Source organism: Natrix helvetica (assembly GCF_964273705.1).
Source record: "Natrix helvetica genome assembly, chromosome: 10".
Taxonomy (NCBI): Eukaryota; Metazoa; Chordata; class Lepidosauria; order Squamata; family Natricidae; genus Natrix; species Natrix helvetica.
The window spans coordinates 22470789-22486382 of NC_138561.1; the positions used below are offsets into that span (position 1 = coordinate 22470789).

A 15594-nucleotide genomic window follows, 5' to 3' on the forward strand; every position below is an offset into this window, starting at 1 on the left:
TCTCTCTTGTATATTTTTCTCCCCAGTGGCTCAGAGCCGAAAGGGACCCCCCGTCTCCCCCGTCTCCTTCTCACATGAATCCGGCCCAGCTGAGATGCCTCCTGGGGAAGGTCAAGGCTGAGGCCGGGAGGATCCTTTGCCCCATCCAGTCCCGTGGCATTAATGGGGCAGGGACGAGACCCTCGGAGCCCCTGGGAGACGGGAGGGTGGAGGGCAGCCGTTTTGGCCTCTCATTTTCAGAGCTTCCCTTCTCCAGAGTGAAGTGGCTTCTCCGGAGCAACAAGTAATAGGAAACAAATGTTGGAAAGCAGACAAAACTTACTGCAGTTGGGACCGATTATTTCCTTCTCCCCCCACCCCAATTCCCTCCCCCCCAGCAACGTTCCTGCCCCCCCCCCCATCCTCTGAGTCATCCCCAGGATGAACCATCCAGGGACAACTGCAGTTTTGCCTGAATGGAGGAGAAGTGGCAGCTCAGCTCCTCTTGGGCTTCTTAATGTGGGGAGGGGCCTTCTTTAATTGCAGACCCCCTTCCACACATCGAGAGCTCCAGAACACCCCATGGCAACAACCCTGTGAGGTGGGTTGGGCTGAGGGAGTGTGGCTGGCTCAAAGTCATCCAGCCGGCTTTCATGCCTGAGGCAGGACTAGAACTCACCATCTCCTGGAGTCTAGCCCGGCAGAAGAAAACATCCTTGCAGCCCTTTGGGCAGCCCCTTCCTCCTCCTGACCCGGGAGGGGGGGAGAGGGAGGGAGGGGGGAGGGAGGAGGAAAGAGTTAAAGAGGTGATGGCATGAGATCTCGGCATCCTTTCCTGCTCTCCAAATGCAATCCAGATGCTGAGGATGAAGCGGGGGGGACGGGACTCGGTGCCTCCTTCCAAGGAAGGCTCTGCATTCCAGCCGTTCAGCCGCAGCTGCCAAGAACAACTCCCCAGAAAGTCACCAGGGATGGATGGAGGGGCTCCATCTGGATCGTGTTAGGCAGCCCTCGGCACTGGCAGCCAACTGGATAGGAACTTCAGACCGCTCGCATGTGGGAAAAGGCAGGGAGGGGTCAAGGCCGTCTCCTTGGTTTTTCCCAGACAAGGCCTTCCTCTGCAGAACAAGGGGGCAGGGGGACCCCGCTCTTCCTCCCAGCTCTCCTCCCCACAGGCTCAGAAGGGCCTGCGGACGTCCTGCAACAACGAGGAGCAGGCTCCTCCATGGCTGCAGCTGGCCCTGTGCAGAGGCAAACTCAGCAATGGGGGAGGGGATGCAAGAATGGGGGGGGGAGGCATGTTCCTCTCCTCTGAATGTACATTTCACTAGCGGCAAGTCCATAACAGGGTAACAGGGTTGGAAGGGACCTTGGAGGTCTTCTAGTCCAGCTCCCTGCTCAAGTAGCCAACCTTGGAACTTTAAGACTTGCAGACCTCAACTTGAAGTCCATAAGTCTTGAAGCTCCAACGCTTGGACATCTCTACCCTCTGGCATTCCAGGCAAATGGCTGGCCAATCGCTTCTTCAAGACCTCCGGCGTTGGAGCAGCCACAACTTCCCAATTTGAACTTTATTGAATGTTATTCCTCCTCCTCCTCCTCCTCCTCCTCCTCCTCGCCATCTCCGAAAAAAGAGAATTGTGTGGGAAAACATCCGGCTTTGAGAAGCAAAGTGCACGGGAGTTTTCTGTGGCTCCAAAACACACGGCAGGAACACGGGATGAAGCAAGGAGTCACGAAAGCTTCTGCCCTTTAATCAAATCCATCCCTTCGAAAAAGGTCCCTGCCGACTTTTGGCTCCCCACAACCAGCCCGGCTCTCCTCCTCCAGGCTCCTCCAGGTGAAGGAGAGAGACGCAGGCCGCTTCCTTGCAGAAGGGGAGGGGGGGAATCCCTTCCAGCCAGCGGCCTCCTCCTGCATGGACCTGCACTAAGCCGTCCGAGTGGGAGTAGCCAGAAGGAGCATTGCCCTTATTCCTTGCCACCGGAGGGAATGCAAAACTCCGAGGGCTAGTAAGAAATTGGCCCACGGCCTGACAGGAGTGATTCCCTACCTGCTGAGATGGGAAATCAGGGCGTCCATCTCGCCCCCTCCTCAATATTCAGCAGGATGCCGAGTCTTCCCAGGGCCCGTTCAAGGACTCACGCAGCACACCTGAGACCAGCTAGCCTTCCCCTCGGCTGGGCTGCCGGCCATCTGCTCGGTGCCGGCAGCCTGCCAAGCTCGCCTAGCAGCCTCCGTTGCTCCATCTTGCTTGTCCTCCAAGGTTGCCAGGATGCCAAGAAGGCTGAAGGATCAGGATTGGTGCCCTTCTGCCACCCGAAGGAGAAGCAGCATTTGCTGGCCAAGGAAGCTGCTGATGTCACCGTGGTTGCTCCTCATCTGCACACACACAGAGACACCCCCCCCCCCCATGCCTGTCTCCGAGGGTTGCAGCAGTCAGGAAAATGCATTGCAAAATGTAGCCCTTTTTGGATTCTGGGAGGGCAGGACACCTCACACCACACCGAGCTGGTAGAGATGGCCCAAGACCAGGCCCCAGAGAGGAGGCATTATAAGCAGGGCTCACTTGCTTAATCTGGTAATGAGAAATTCTTCTTTTCCCCTTGTGATTTCTCCGTCTCGAAAACAAAACTCCTTCCAATTTTAAGTGCCGTCTTGGCATCCAGCTTGCTCTTGAAGGAGCCCGTTTCCCTTCCCTAGGACCTCAGTGGGGGGAGGGGGAGAGAAACCCACCATCACTACCAAGGCTGGTGTGGTCCTAATCATTGCCGTCCCCTCCCCATCCAGAAATGTCCTTTGGATTGTTAAATCCTCCCACTAAAGGGCAAAGACCTCTTTGCATGCCTAATTTTAGTCTGGTTTCCCTACAACCGGCCCAGTGCAGGCTGACCACTTGAAGAGAAGATGACCTCAACTTTAGATGACTTCATGAATGCCAGGAAGAAAAAGGAGGCCAAGCAGTCTGAAAGGCTGCCCTCTTAAGGAACGTAAAGCGACCGGTTTGAAGTGAATTACACTGCAGAAATCCTAATTTTCCTTCCAGACAAACTATCCATTTCTCCAGCTCTCCATCTATCAGAAAACATCTTCTGAGCCGCCAAGGAAGACTTACTACACCACCACACTACTAAAGCAAGTGACCATGGACAGGTACCCCATCCCTGGAGTTTTTCAAGAAGCAGGTGGACAACCATTTGTCTGAAATGGTACAGGATTTCCTGCCTGAGCAGCGGGTTGGACTAGAAGACCTCCAAGATCCCTCCCAACTCTGTTATTCTGCTATTCAAGTTCAACCCATCAGTCTGCACAAAGTTGGGAGGATCCACTTCAATTTTCCAAGTGTGTTTTCCCACAAAGGGCCACATTGTGAGTAGCTCCTCAAATACTCCAACTTCATTGGACGTCTCTACCCAGCCTCCCAACCCCATTCTTGTTTGTACAGAGGTTCTCACAAAAATGTATTTGTGACTGATGGAAAACCTGTATCCCATCCCATCTCTCTCTCTCTCTCTCTCTCTCTCTCTCTCTCTCTCTCTCTCTCTCTCTCCCACTCTCTCTCTCCCTCCTCTGCTGGTCAGTGGAGTTAAGCAACTGCCTGTCTTGCAAGGCTCTCTCTAATGTGCTTGTCTTGGTGCAAATGGCGAAACCCCCCAAGTTTCAAGGAGGTTCTCAGGGCTGCCCTTGTGCAGGACAGGCCCCTCCACATGGTAGAGGAAGAGCTGAGACCATTTGGAAAGCCACCGGCTGTGTTCACACACACACAATATCCTGACCCATCTCCTGGCTCATAGCAGATCCTGAAGCTGAAATGAGCCAAGCAAGAGAGGCTCAGAAAACACCCATTGCTACAGAAAACTAGCCAAGCATTAACCGGCTCTCATACCTGGTGCAAAAGTAGCCGACTGATAAGCCTTGAAAGAATCTAGTTAAGGCTGGGGACTCCTTGATGCTCACTGAGCTTGCTGGTTCATTCACAGATGTTTAGTTACCCAACTAGGGAACATCATCAGTGCCACCTGAGTTAAGACATGCCCTAGTTGGGCAATGAAATGTCTGTAAGCAAACAAGCAACCCAGATCAGAGACACTCCACAATTCAACCTGGAGCTACAGGTGTGCTCAGATGCCTTCCTGGCAAATCTTCTCCACCCCTGGCCGAAGGGAACCCACCAGCTTCTGCCTCTTGCCCAGATGTATCAAGAGTTCCAGCAGAGGCAAAGGAACGGGGGGAAAGAGCTCGGATACACAGAACTGGCTGAGGGCTCAGCCTGGCCCCCATGGCCCCCAGGGACTTCTCCCCGAACCCCCTTTGGACTTGGGGAGGGGAGCTGGGGGTTCATGCTGATTCTGCTGGACCTGGAAGCTGGGGGGAGAGGAAGCCCTCTGTTTTACAAGCTTTCGTTCACTATTGTTTATATAAACAGGTAAATTGTTTCGTATCTCAATTAAAAACATCTGCCACATAAATGAATACCAATTAACTCATCCTGTTTTTAATTACTCTGTTAATTACATACAGGCAGCAGCAAGGATGGCATGGGAATAAGGGAAGTAGGCACGCAAAAGAAGCCTGCCCCCCCACCTCTTGGCATGCCCAGGGAAACTAGTTTGCTCTTGGCTCTGGTCTAGAAGGTGCCCAGACCCTGATGGGTTGAGTGGGGGGGCTCCCTGCCACCCTCAGGCCCTGCAGGGAGAGAGCGCTTTGCAGATGCTTAGAAAACTCTGCTTCCACTGAACAGGGCTTGACCTGATGGCCCATGGGAGGTCCCTGCTTCCCAGCTCAAATGACCCAAGATCTCAACTGGGGTACAGGAAGCCCTCGACTTACAACAAGGGTGTAGCAACCATTCGAAGCTATGACGGCAGTGAAAAAAAGTCGCTTAAGACCAGTCCTCGCATTTACAACCATTACAGCATCCTCATGGTTACCTGATCAAAATTTGGGCACTTGGTAACCAGCGCAGCTGTTGCAGCCTCCTGAGGGTCCTTTGTGACCTTCTGGGTCATCCTCCCCACAAGCAAAGTCCATGGAAAGCTGGATTCACTTAATAACACGATTTACTGAACAACCGCCATGATTCGCTTAACAGCCGAGGCCAAAATGAGTGTGGAATCAGGAGCAACTCACTTAGCTTTGCTTAGCAGTGGACATTCCTCTCCCAATTGTGCCTGTAAGTCAAGGGCTACTTGCATTGCCCAGGTGCTGAGCACGTAAGAGGCAGGCCAACCAGGAAGGGAGCAGCACAGGTGGGACGTTCGTAGGCCACCTGGAGGTTCAGAAGCTGCTGCAGAACGGCAGCATCTCCTCCAGTTGAACTTGAGGCCTGGGGATCTCATGGACACATGTCATGGCCATGGAAAGGGCATCCCAGGCGGGCACTTCCCAGAGTCCCCCATCCACAGAATATCCAGGGCTCAACCCTGCTTAATTCCTGCAGATCAACCTCAGTCATTCGGACTCATTTCCAGGCATTTTCCTGCACGGCTGATCTGTCCGCCTGCTTCTGGGAGGTGCTGGGAGGTGGATGCCCACCGATTGGCAATGCCAGGCAGTGCCAGGCAATAGCAATCAGTTACTCCCGGGCTCTGCCAGACCACGAGACCCTCATCGCCTGCCCAAAACCCTTGGCAGCTCTTCCTCTTTGCCTTCCTAGGAATGTCTGTCTGTCTGTGCTCACCTAAGGCACATCACCCATCATCCAGAGCCTCTCCCCATAATCCACCAGCCACACAGCCAGAATTTCTTCATGCCAACCACCATTAACTCCACCGTTAACCACTCCCGTTTCCCTTATCTGGGCAATGCAGCTCCTGGGACTTTCCCAGACCTCTTAACTGTGCTTGTTTCTGCAAAGGAAATGGGGAATAGCAAAGAGAGAAAATGGACTCAGACCCCCCCCCCCTATTTATGTACATCTTTGGATGCTCGTTTGTTTCATCAATGTATTGGCTTGCCCAGTTGGCAGTGGCAACCTTGAGTGCCCCACAAGCAGAGAAAATAGGAGAAGAAATAATGTTTCTCCCCGTCTCTCTCTTTTTGGCAATGGTAGAGCGTGGAGACCAACTGAGGAAGAGGAGGGAAAGGGAACCTATAAAGGAGCAAGGGAGCCTACAAACTCCAAGGCAGTCTACCTTGCAGCTGCTTGTGGGTGTGTTGAGGGGGGGGATTTCCCAGGTCCACTCAGAGGGGGCCATTGTAGCCCTCGTCTGGAGCACATACACAGACTCCCCGTTTTCAGCGCTGGAGGGCTGGGCTCCCCTCTCTCCTCTTCCTGCCTGCTTCCTGGCGGTGGGAACGATTCCAAGCGAGCAGATGGAGCAAGCTGGGCTGAGTGTAAGAAGCAGGGCTGGGGGAGGCAGAGAAAGCAAGACGAGGACATTGCCATAGCAATTCCTAGCTGGGGTAAGAAGGACCTTTGTGCCGCCTGCTTGGAAAGTCAAGCTTTGCCCACCTCTTTGCACTTTCCTGCACCCAGAAATTCCACCTCGGGGGTGTCACGAAGAGCACCAGGAAGAGGAGGCTGTCTTTGGCTGGCGAGGGGGCATAAAAGGCACCTCTGTACATGCAAACGTGGAGAGACTCACTTCCATGCACCTAGAGCAGGGGGAGGAGGGGGCTCAACCTTAGCAACTTTAAGACCTGTGGACGTCAACTCCCAGAATTCCCCAACCAGCCATGCGTAGGACATACATAGGAAGCAAATCTCTCTCGCGCCACTTCCCAGCTCTTCCCCCCACCCTCTCTCAGAGGAACAAACTTCCAGATGCTCTTGGTGATTTGGACATCTGCAAGCAGCTCCATCCCGAAGGCCCAGCTTGGACCCCGGAGTGGGTTTTACTCATCTCCCCCCCGTCCTCCGTCCCCTCAAGAGAGGCTCCAAATCAGCCAAGGGCTAAAACAGACAGTTGTGGGGAGAAGCACCATCTGTGGCTCTGAGAGGAGAAATAGTTTTTCAGGGAACTGGGAGGAGGGGGCTTCTCGGTCCTGATGGCTGGCCTCTCCCCGGACCTCCCTCTCTCCCGCTCCTGCAACAACCAGAAGAAGGGGAGAAGCCAGAGCATGCTGCCTCCCATTGCACACCCAGCCCTGATCTAAGTAGGAGGGGCTGCGGCAGCAACAGGACCCCCAACAGGCTGCCCCCCTCCCGCTTCTCTCAACTGACTGTGGCAGCTAACAAAGCCAGGGCCTCATTCTGTGTGCCACTTGCTCTCCAGCCCACTAAGAGGTGCTCATGTTGTGCAAATCGCGCATCTCGGCTTTCGGCAGCAGAGAGCCTGGCTGGATGGACCGAGGGTGAGCAGCTGGACCTTTCTATCTCCAGGAGACGCAGCGACTCTGCCATCTTGTCGGTCGTGCCCAGGCAAAGAGAGCCCGGGAGCTGGGCGCCTCCTTTCAGAACCAATGGGCAGCCATGGCGACTTTGGCCCCGATGAGGAGACAGCTTCACGCCTTCCTCTTTAAGGCTGCTGGGCACTTGGGCACACAAGCACCCTCCTTGGCTGCCAAGAGCGATGTCCTGCCTGGCCCTTGGAGATGCTGCAGGGCCCCAAACAGCCCCCCCCAATAGCCATCAAGGAGGCTGTGGGGGGGGGAGGGACTCCTGGGGCAGACCATCTCCCCCATGAAACAGCAAAGTCCACAGGGAGGGAAGTGTCGGCCATTGGGTTCTGTCTAGGAAGATGCCAGCTGCTAGTCCTCATGGAGCCAGGGACCCATGGAGGAACATAATGTAGGTGCCCAATCCGGGCATGAGGATCCTGTAAGCACCTTGTCTCAGCCCTGGTCCGCAGAGGACGCCACCCTAGAAGGGGATCGCAAAGCTCAACCACACGGCGGACTTTACAAAGCAGCGCTGGCAGAGTTCTCCTCAGCACACATTCAGAGAGGCTCCATTCAAGCAGTGCCTTTCCCTGGGCAGGAGCCACGGGGACCCCTCCTTTGGGAATGAATGGGCTGACCACTTCCTACACCAGGCTGCCTGATGATGGAACAAAGGAAAGGAACAAGGCACCCAGCTCAGGCAGCCCTCCCAAGTCCCCCCGTCCAGGTCCTGAAAGAGCTTCTCAGCCGGGAGTTGCCAGGTGAGTCTGGAGAATGTCCACAGGCGGAAGGCACTTCGTTCCAAGTCAAGCAGGGCTCTGCCTCCCGTTGTGTCTCCAAAATGCCCCCACCCACCCACTCCTGGCTGCAGCTGGGGCTTCTCCACTCTGTAGTCCTTTCCCTGCTCCCAGGCCAGCCAGGTCAGCGAGCCAAAGCAAAGTTCTCCTTCCAAGCAGGCTCTGAGCAACAGGTCAGTTTGTCCGTTTCTCCAGCAACTCCGCCTTGGCTTTGCCACGGCCCAAACCGCAGCTGGTTCCCTGATTGGCCAGGGAAACGGACAGGAGAAAGGCCAGGCTGTGTGCAGGAGGTGGGGGTGGGGACGAGGCCGAAGGCAGGACCAGGACGTGGCTTCTCAGATACAACCACGTTGGTCCTTGGTTTGGCCACAATCCAGATAAGCTTAGCTAATCTCTCGACCTCTCCCCCCCCCACTCTGATTTCACCCACGTCCTAAGCAGTAAAGTGAGTTTTGACTTAGCATGTAGTGCATATGGATTGTGCTTTATTCAGCAATTCCACAGTTGCTTGCCACCTTCGGGATACCGCTACGTTGGGGAATGGCGTTCTGGCTGGCCGGAGGGGGGAGTTGCTGGGCGGCTGCTCCCTCGCGAACTGGCTCCCGAAGAGCCGGGCACAGCCTCAGGGGTGAAGTAACCATGAGGTGACCACCCTCACGAGCAGCCGCCCAGCAACCCCCCTCTCCAGCCGGGCAGAGCTCCATGCACTGACCTAGGCGGTATCCCTAAGGCGCCAAGCCACGTGGCGCTCTGCCCGCCCCCAGCTCCCGCGGCTTGGCACATTTGGGGTACCCCCTAGGTCAGTGCATGGAGCTCTGCCCGGCTGGAGAGCGGGGCTGCACGAGCGCCTGTTCCGACCCCAGCGAGCATGCCTCCCAGCCTCACCATGCCCTGGGCCAGCTCTCCCTGTAGGGCCAGGGTGCCGCTAGTGCCGCGCGCCGAGCATAACTTCTTCTTCAGCTTCCAAACTCCAAAACCCGGCTGCCGAGTCTAGGAGTGCGCTCTATGGTTGTGGGCTGACTGCTGGAAGACTCTCTGTCCGGAAGCCCTCCCTCTATAATAAGCCCAAGGCCATATTTCGTGGTGCAAAAGAAAATAAGGCCCTGTCTTATTTTCGGGAAAACACGGTAGCTGATTGGGCAGAAAACTATAAAAGATCATAAGCCTTTGCCCAGGAATTCCATCCAAAGCTTTAAGCAAAGTTTCCCCCTGCCCTTCCTCTCTTATTTTTACTTCTTCACTTCTGCTCATGTGAATAAATTGTGAGTAAAGAAAGTGAGTAAAGTATACGTGAGTATACAACCAATTTTGTTGTACAATGACAACAAAGGCTTTGAATGGAATTGAATTAAATATCTTTTCTGAAACTCTCTCATTTGCAAATGGTTGCTATTAGGAAAGCTATCTCCAGTGCTATCAACCTACGGCCAAGCTTTAAAGTTTAAAATGGGTGTCCAATGGGTGGCAATTTTAAGACTTGGGGACTTCAACTCTGGCTGGGGAATTCTGGGAGCCGAAATCCACAGGTCTTAAAGATTGGACATCCCTGGTTTAAACCTTGCATTGAAAAGCAAAATCCACACTCCCTTTAGAGGAACTGCACACGACAGGAGGGCGCAGATTCCCAGGCAAATCCTGTTTCACCCACCAGCCCCCCCTCCGTCTCTTGCTTCCTCCCCCGGCAAAAAGTGCTCCACTCCGCTAGATTGCAGCTCCACCTTCTCCATCTGCTTGGGAAGCCAAGATGCTGTCAAAATGCCAGGATGAGCCTCAGCGCCCCATAAGAGACCGAGGCCTGGAGAAGAACCAGAGCCCTGGGTGCTCACAGTCCCACCCTCACCTCCAAAAGAAATCCGGGGGGGGGGGAGATGCACTGGGTGAGCATCGCTGGCTGAAAAACCGCGGAGACTTGAGAACACCCTGCATTTAAAAGAGCCGGTTTGTTCTTAGTGAGGAAGGCACCAGGCAAGAAATGGGCTGCCCCCTCAGCCATGAAAGACCGCTGGGTGACTTTGGGCCAGCCCCTCCCCCCCAGTTTAGGCTGAATCCCTTCTGTCCATTCCTGCCACTGACAGCCATGGGTTCACTTTGGGACCTGCGTGGGCCTGTCAGCATAGCATCTGGGCCACGTGGTCCCTCCCAACTAAGCCAAATGTTTTGCAAATGTGGTTGGAATTCCTGGGATGGACGCAGCACGACATCCCATAAAAGCCCAGGGATTGCAATTCAGGTGCATGGAGACACCACAAACTTCCTGTTGGAATTTATTAACACTATTTGCATCCTTCCTAATTAAACAACCTTCACTATTTATTTATTTGTATCTCGCCTTTATTATTTTTACAAATAACCCAAGACGGCAAACATGTACATCACAAATTTCTCCTCCTATTTTTCCTCACAACAACAACCCTGTGAGGTAGGCTGAGCTGAGAGCCAGTGATTGGCCCAAACTCAATCAGCTGGCTTTCATACCTAAGGCGAGACTAGAACTCACTGCCCCCTGGTTTCTAGCCTGGTGTCTTCACCCTGAGGTCAGACTGGCTCTAAGGGGGTCTGAGGTTGCACGTGGGTGCCCTCCACAAACTCACAACCATTCCCTCACAAACACACCCATGGCCAGATCTGAACCTCCCTGGTTCATTCCCCCCCCCCCCATCGACACAAGGCCACTTTCAGTCAAAGCTGTTCTGTGGGTCTCCCAGCTGCTGTCCCAACAGAAAGATTCAGCTGAGTTGCACCCAAAGGGAGAATAATAAAGAAAAAGGCCCCTCTGAGCATGGGCAAAGGGAATTTGTCTCCCCCCCCCCCGCCCACCTGCCTCTGTTAGGAGCCCTGCCCAATCGCTCCCCCTGGGATTTGGGGGTCGGAGAGCGGCCATTCCACCAGGCAGGAGCCCTGAGCTGCCCTCTCTGGGAAGGGAAGGCAAGGAAGTGTGGGACCCACCAGCCCCTCCCCACCCGTAGCGAATTGATTTATGGCTCCTGCCAAGCCTTAATCGCAAAGGTCTATCTTGCTCACGCTCAATAGATTCTTTTCATTGACGCTGCTCACCCAGCTCGTGCCTGGCTTCTGAAATGAGGGGTGGTCCGGCGCTATAGAGGAAGACCACGAGAAGTCGCCTGGGAAGGCAAGGCGCTTGCACCCAGGTGTCCCCAGGTGAATCAGGCGCCAACAGGAGGAAGCGAAGGCACATCACGTCAGCTGTTGCAACCCCCCTCAGAGCCTGGCTTGGCACCCTGGAAGCCTCAGCACCCCTTGGCCGGCCAGCCTCCCTGGAGCAGCTGCTCCTCCTGCTGCTGAAACTCAGGCTCCGGACTTGACTGGGATCAGCAGCTCCCAAAAGAGCAGGACGCCAGCCAGATAAACCGACATCCTCGGAAAGTTGCTAGCAGGACCCGCAAAGAGGCTAAGGGGAGACATAGCAGAGCTTCCCCCTTCAGAGGAGACGAGTGCCTGGCTATCAGCAAGGCCAGTCAAGGTTTCAGTCAAGGGCCGAATTCACACACAAAAGCCAAAAGCATTTGATCTCTTGGTTGGGACTTAACCTGTTTTAGAAGCCCAGAAATTCTAGCTTGCTAACGCCCGGTCTGTAGCTGCACGCAGGCTCAAGCGCCCCCTGAAATAAGCCGAGTTGGAGCAGGAGCCTAAGGCTGCCCAGTGACTCAGTGGGACAACCACTATTTGTTAGGGGGAGCAAAGCTGTGGGGCAGGAAGGGGTGGCTGCCTGACTTGTCAGCTAAGACCAAGAGAGCAGCCAAGGCTTCCTTGGGGGAGGGGGGAATTTCAACCCAACAGCATCAACCTCTGTCGATTTCTGGATGCCTCTGGCTTCCTTCCCTTCAGCAAAAAAGCCACAGTGCCCTCCGCCTCCTCGCAGGACCCTTCCCCAAAGAAAGCTGACTTCAGAAGAGGCTCAGTGGAGGAAGGAAGCAGTTTTGCTTTGGAGTTAAGCTGGCTGGTGGGACCCCCTCCCTCAGACCCTGGCCCTGCAGGCTTTGCTCAGGGAGAAGCAGAACAGCCTCAAGAGCCCCCTCCCAGCAGGAGGTCCACCCTAACTTCTCATCCCCCAACCAGACCCCCGAAGGTCCCCAGAAAACCTCCCCGGATCTCCCTGGGCTGGGGGCAGAGGGAACCATGAACAAGTCTTCTATCCGGCCCCTCCGGGTGGGAGGCGGCGTTGCAGAAGGGCAGACAAAGGCGGTCCATCGGCGGGATCTTTCCCGGACAGGTGGCCGCCCTCCAGGTTCCTGGCTACTCTTCGGTCGCAGCCGGCCCCTGGCAGCGTTCCCCGCGCTCCGCTCAGGATGCGCGCTTGGAGGCAGCTTTGCGCGGCAATCCCCCGCTGGACGGCGCCGCCTTGCCGGGAGCCCGGAGACCGCAAAGAAAGGGCGGGTGTGGGGCGGGCAGGCAGGGTCTTCTACCACGCCACAAGCCTCGAGAAAGGCGTTTTGGGAAGTGAAGCGAGCAGCCCGTCGGGGCTCCGGCCGTCCTCGGCACAACGGCCATCCGGGAGCGGGAGGGGGGAGGATAACCCGCCACCGGCTCTGCCTGCCTCGCTCCGGGGCTCTTCCGTGGTCTGAAGCCCTCCGGGCGGAGGGCGCGGGGAGCTCCCGCCTTTGTTCGGAAGTGCTCGACCGCCCGCGGATGCTTCGGGGAGGGGGACGACCCTGGCGCTGCTGCTGGGGCGCCGGACCTCTCCAGCCCGGAGGGAGGGGGGAGGGAGGGAGGCGACCGGGACACTTACCGTCCGGGGACCGCTGGTCAGGCGAGGGAACTCTCCAAGAAGCGGCGGCGGGTAATCCACAAGCGGCGCCCGAGTGGAACGTTCCAAGTCCCGGCGAGAGCGGGGGTCCGGTTCGTCGGCTGGCTGCCTCGGCGGCTCCCCGGGCCAGCAGCCTTCCTCCCTGGCCCGACAGCGGAGCGCAGCAACGGCCAAGCGCCGCTTCCCTCGCCGCTCTTTGGTTTGTGGCGCTGCCCAGCGCGCGCTGCTCCTTCACCGGCCGCTGCCCTCGCGCCCTCCGCCGCCACCCGCCCGCCCCGCCAGGAGCCCCGCTGCGGCGGGACGGGGCATCTGCGCGGCCGCTTCAGGCGCTGCCTCTCAGTCGCGGCGGCGGCGGCGACCTTCCTCGACGGCTGCGGCAGCGCTGACTGCTGGGCTCCCCGGTGCTCGCGGCTACTGCAGCCGCCGCCGCCTCCTCCTCCTCCGCTCGGCCCTCCGGCGGGCCATCTGGCGAGGGCAGCCCCCGCGCCCTCCGCGCCTCGCTCGGCCCTGCGAGGCTGGCGCCGAAAGGGGGTCCCGCGCCGGTGGTGGAGCTGCCTCCGGACCGGCCCCCGCCGCCCTGGGCTGCCTCCCTGGCTCTGGCAGGCGGCGCTGGCTCCGGGGATCGGGCGGCTGCTCGGAGAGGCGGCGGCGGCGGCCCCCAGCTCGCCCGCCCGCCCGCCCGCCTGCCTCGCTTGGCGGCTGCCGGCGCTGTGCGGAGCTGAGCCTGCTCGGATGCAGCCCTGGCGGCGGCGGCACCGACAGCTGGCTTGGCGGGACGGGCGGCGCGCGGCGGTTCTCTCGCCCGGCAGGGGGCGCTCCACCCCCGCCGCAACGGCCGCCCGCCCGCCCCGCCGCCGCCCCCCCCCCCCCCGGCTCCAGGGACCCGGTGGCAGCTCCGCGCCGCTCGGCCTCTTTCCTGGCGGCGGGCCGGGGGCTCGGACGAAGGCAGCGGTTCCACTCTTCCCCCGCCGCCGCTCGGCTGCCTAGCTGGGGGCGCCCACTCTCTGCCCGCTTTCCCGCTCGGACTAAGTCACTTCTCCGGAGGCTGCGAGGTCAACTCCGGCCCTACGCCCGCCTGTGCTGGGCCGGGGTCCCTTTAGCCACCGTTAGCTAAGCAAGCTTCGAGTTGGCTGCATTTATCTCAGGCCACTCAAAAAACACTCGGTGTAGGCTCAGAAACCCCTGGCCCAGGCAGAAGGAAGGCACCCACGGGCATTTCCAACGGAGAGAGCCATTCTCCAGTTGGTCCTGTCCGGAGGAGGAAGGGCATTGGGGGGGGGGGGGTCCTGTATTGTCTAATCTAGCTGGGGTGTGACCAGGCAGGAGGACGGTGTGCCCCTGTGAAAACCGGTAGTGGGGCTCAGAAGCTTTGCTCTCTCAAAGATCCAGGACTCTGCATGGGTGGGTGGGTGGATGAAGGATTTCTTTAAACAATTCAGAGCTAACCCAAATTTGATGCCATCAATAGCTTGGATACCTTGAAAGGGACTGAGCAAACTTGAAGCAAATCAGCCCCTCCCCTCTTCCCCCAACTTGTAGCCTTGAAGGCCGCCTGCTTCTTCCTGAATCCCAGCTAGCAGATCCCTGGGGAGGAGACCCTCCCTCTCCATGTGGGTGAGCCTCCAGATGTCTCCCATTGGCCACAGAAGGCTGGCTGAGCCGCCCTTGGCCCAGATAAGGACAGAGCACCAAGGACATCTTGGCCCCGTGGACAAGTGACCTCTGAGGGCGGGAGAGATGGCCAACTCCCTGAGCCAGATGGGCCGTTGGATATGTAAAGAAAAGAAGCACAATTTCCTCATGGCTCTCCTCCTTAGAGGGCCTTGGCTGCAGCCTTGTCCGTCAGGATCACTGCTGGGGTTCACATCCTGACCCTCCCCTCCTGCTCCCTGCAAAGGTGAGATTTCTTCTGTCAGTCAAACTGCTTCCCAACTCAAATTGACCACTAGCTCCATTTCTAGGTAGAATCAGATAGTCATCACGTTCTATAGTTTCACACAATCTCCCTCCTTCCCTCCCTCCATACAAAATATCCCTCCAGCCATCGCTGGGGTATAGCAAGGTGTGAAACGCTGCCTCAGTTTCCCTTTGAGACCTGCCCAACAGCAGATCAAGCAGCAGCTGGTGGGCAAGCCCCTCCTGCCAGAAGCCTCGGTGCACGGCTCCCCATTGGGCCTGGCGAGGCTGGGCAAGGAGGGCTGTGGCAGGCGAGGCCCAGGGCTCAAATGACAAGCATTTTATCGCTGGCCGCTGCCGGTCATTGGAAAGCGGTTGTGATGCTGCTCGGCAGCAGATAAAACCGGGCGGACCGTCTCATTTCCCCAAGCGCTGCTGCCGCCCAGGAATCCCCCTCCAGGGCTTGCATAGCTCCGATCGGTCTGCGTCTGATTGCACCAAGGAAAGAGGGGGGGGAGGGAAAGGACACCCTGTATTATGGTGCGAAGGAGCAAGTGGCTTGTCTCTCAATTGATACCTCTGGATACAGAGCTCTCCTGCCACACTGTCAGCTGCATCGAGCGGGGGGGGGGGGGCGGGCAAAGGATGACAAAAGAGCTTTGTCAAGGGCAGAAAAGCAGCCCCTCCTGTCGTGATGTTAGCCAGGAAGATTCGGGCCTGTCTTTCCCAGGCTCCCCAGCGTCACCTGCCCCGCCACACGGCATCACCTGGGGTGGGAGTCCCTGGCTGTGTCCCAGATGAGACCTCCACAAAACGGGCATTGTTCCACCGTCC

At 57.3% G+C, this 15594-nt stretch overlaps 1 protein-coding gene across 4 annotated transcripts in view; it reads right to left on the reverse strand.

Annotated features, from left to right (window-relative positions):
* The window catches only part of CBFA2T3 (CBFA2/RUNX1 partner transcriptional co-repressor 3), a 57162-nt gene that overhangs the window by 27185 nt on the left and 14383 nt on the right, over positions 1–15594 (reverse strand). Inside the window, exon 1 of one of the 4 annotated variants that reach the window (XM_081963539.1) lies at positions 12847–13178. The exons of the other annotated variants lie outside the window; for them this stretch is intronic. The gene's annotated coding sequence lies outside the window, so the exon portion shown is untranslated. Of the gene's footprint in view, positions 1–12846; positions 13179–15594 lie in introns of those variants that run through there. 4 annotated transcript variants of the gene reach the window in all.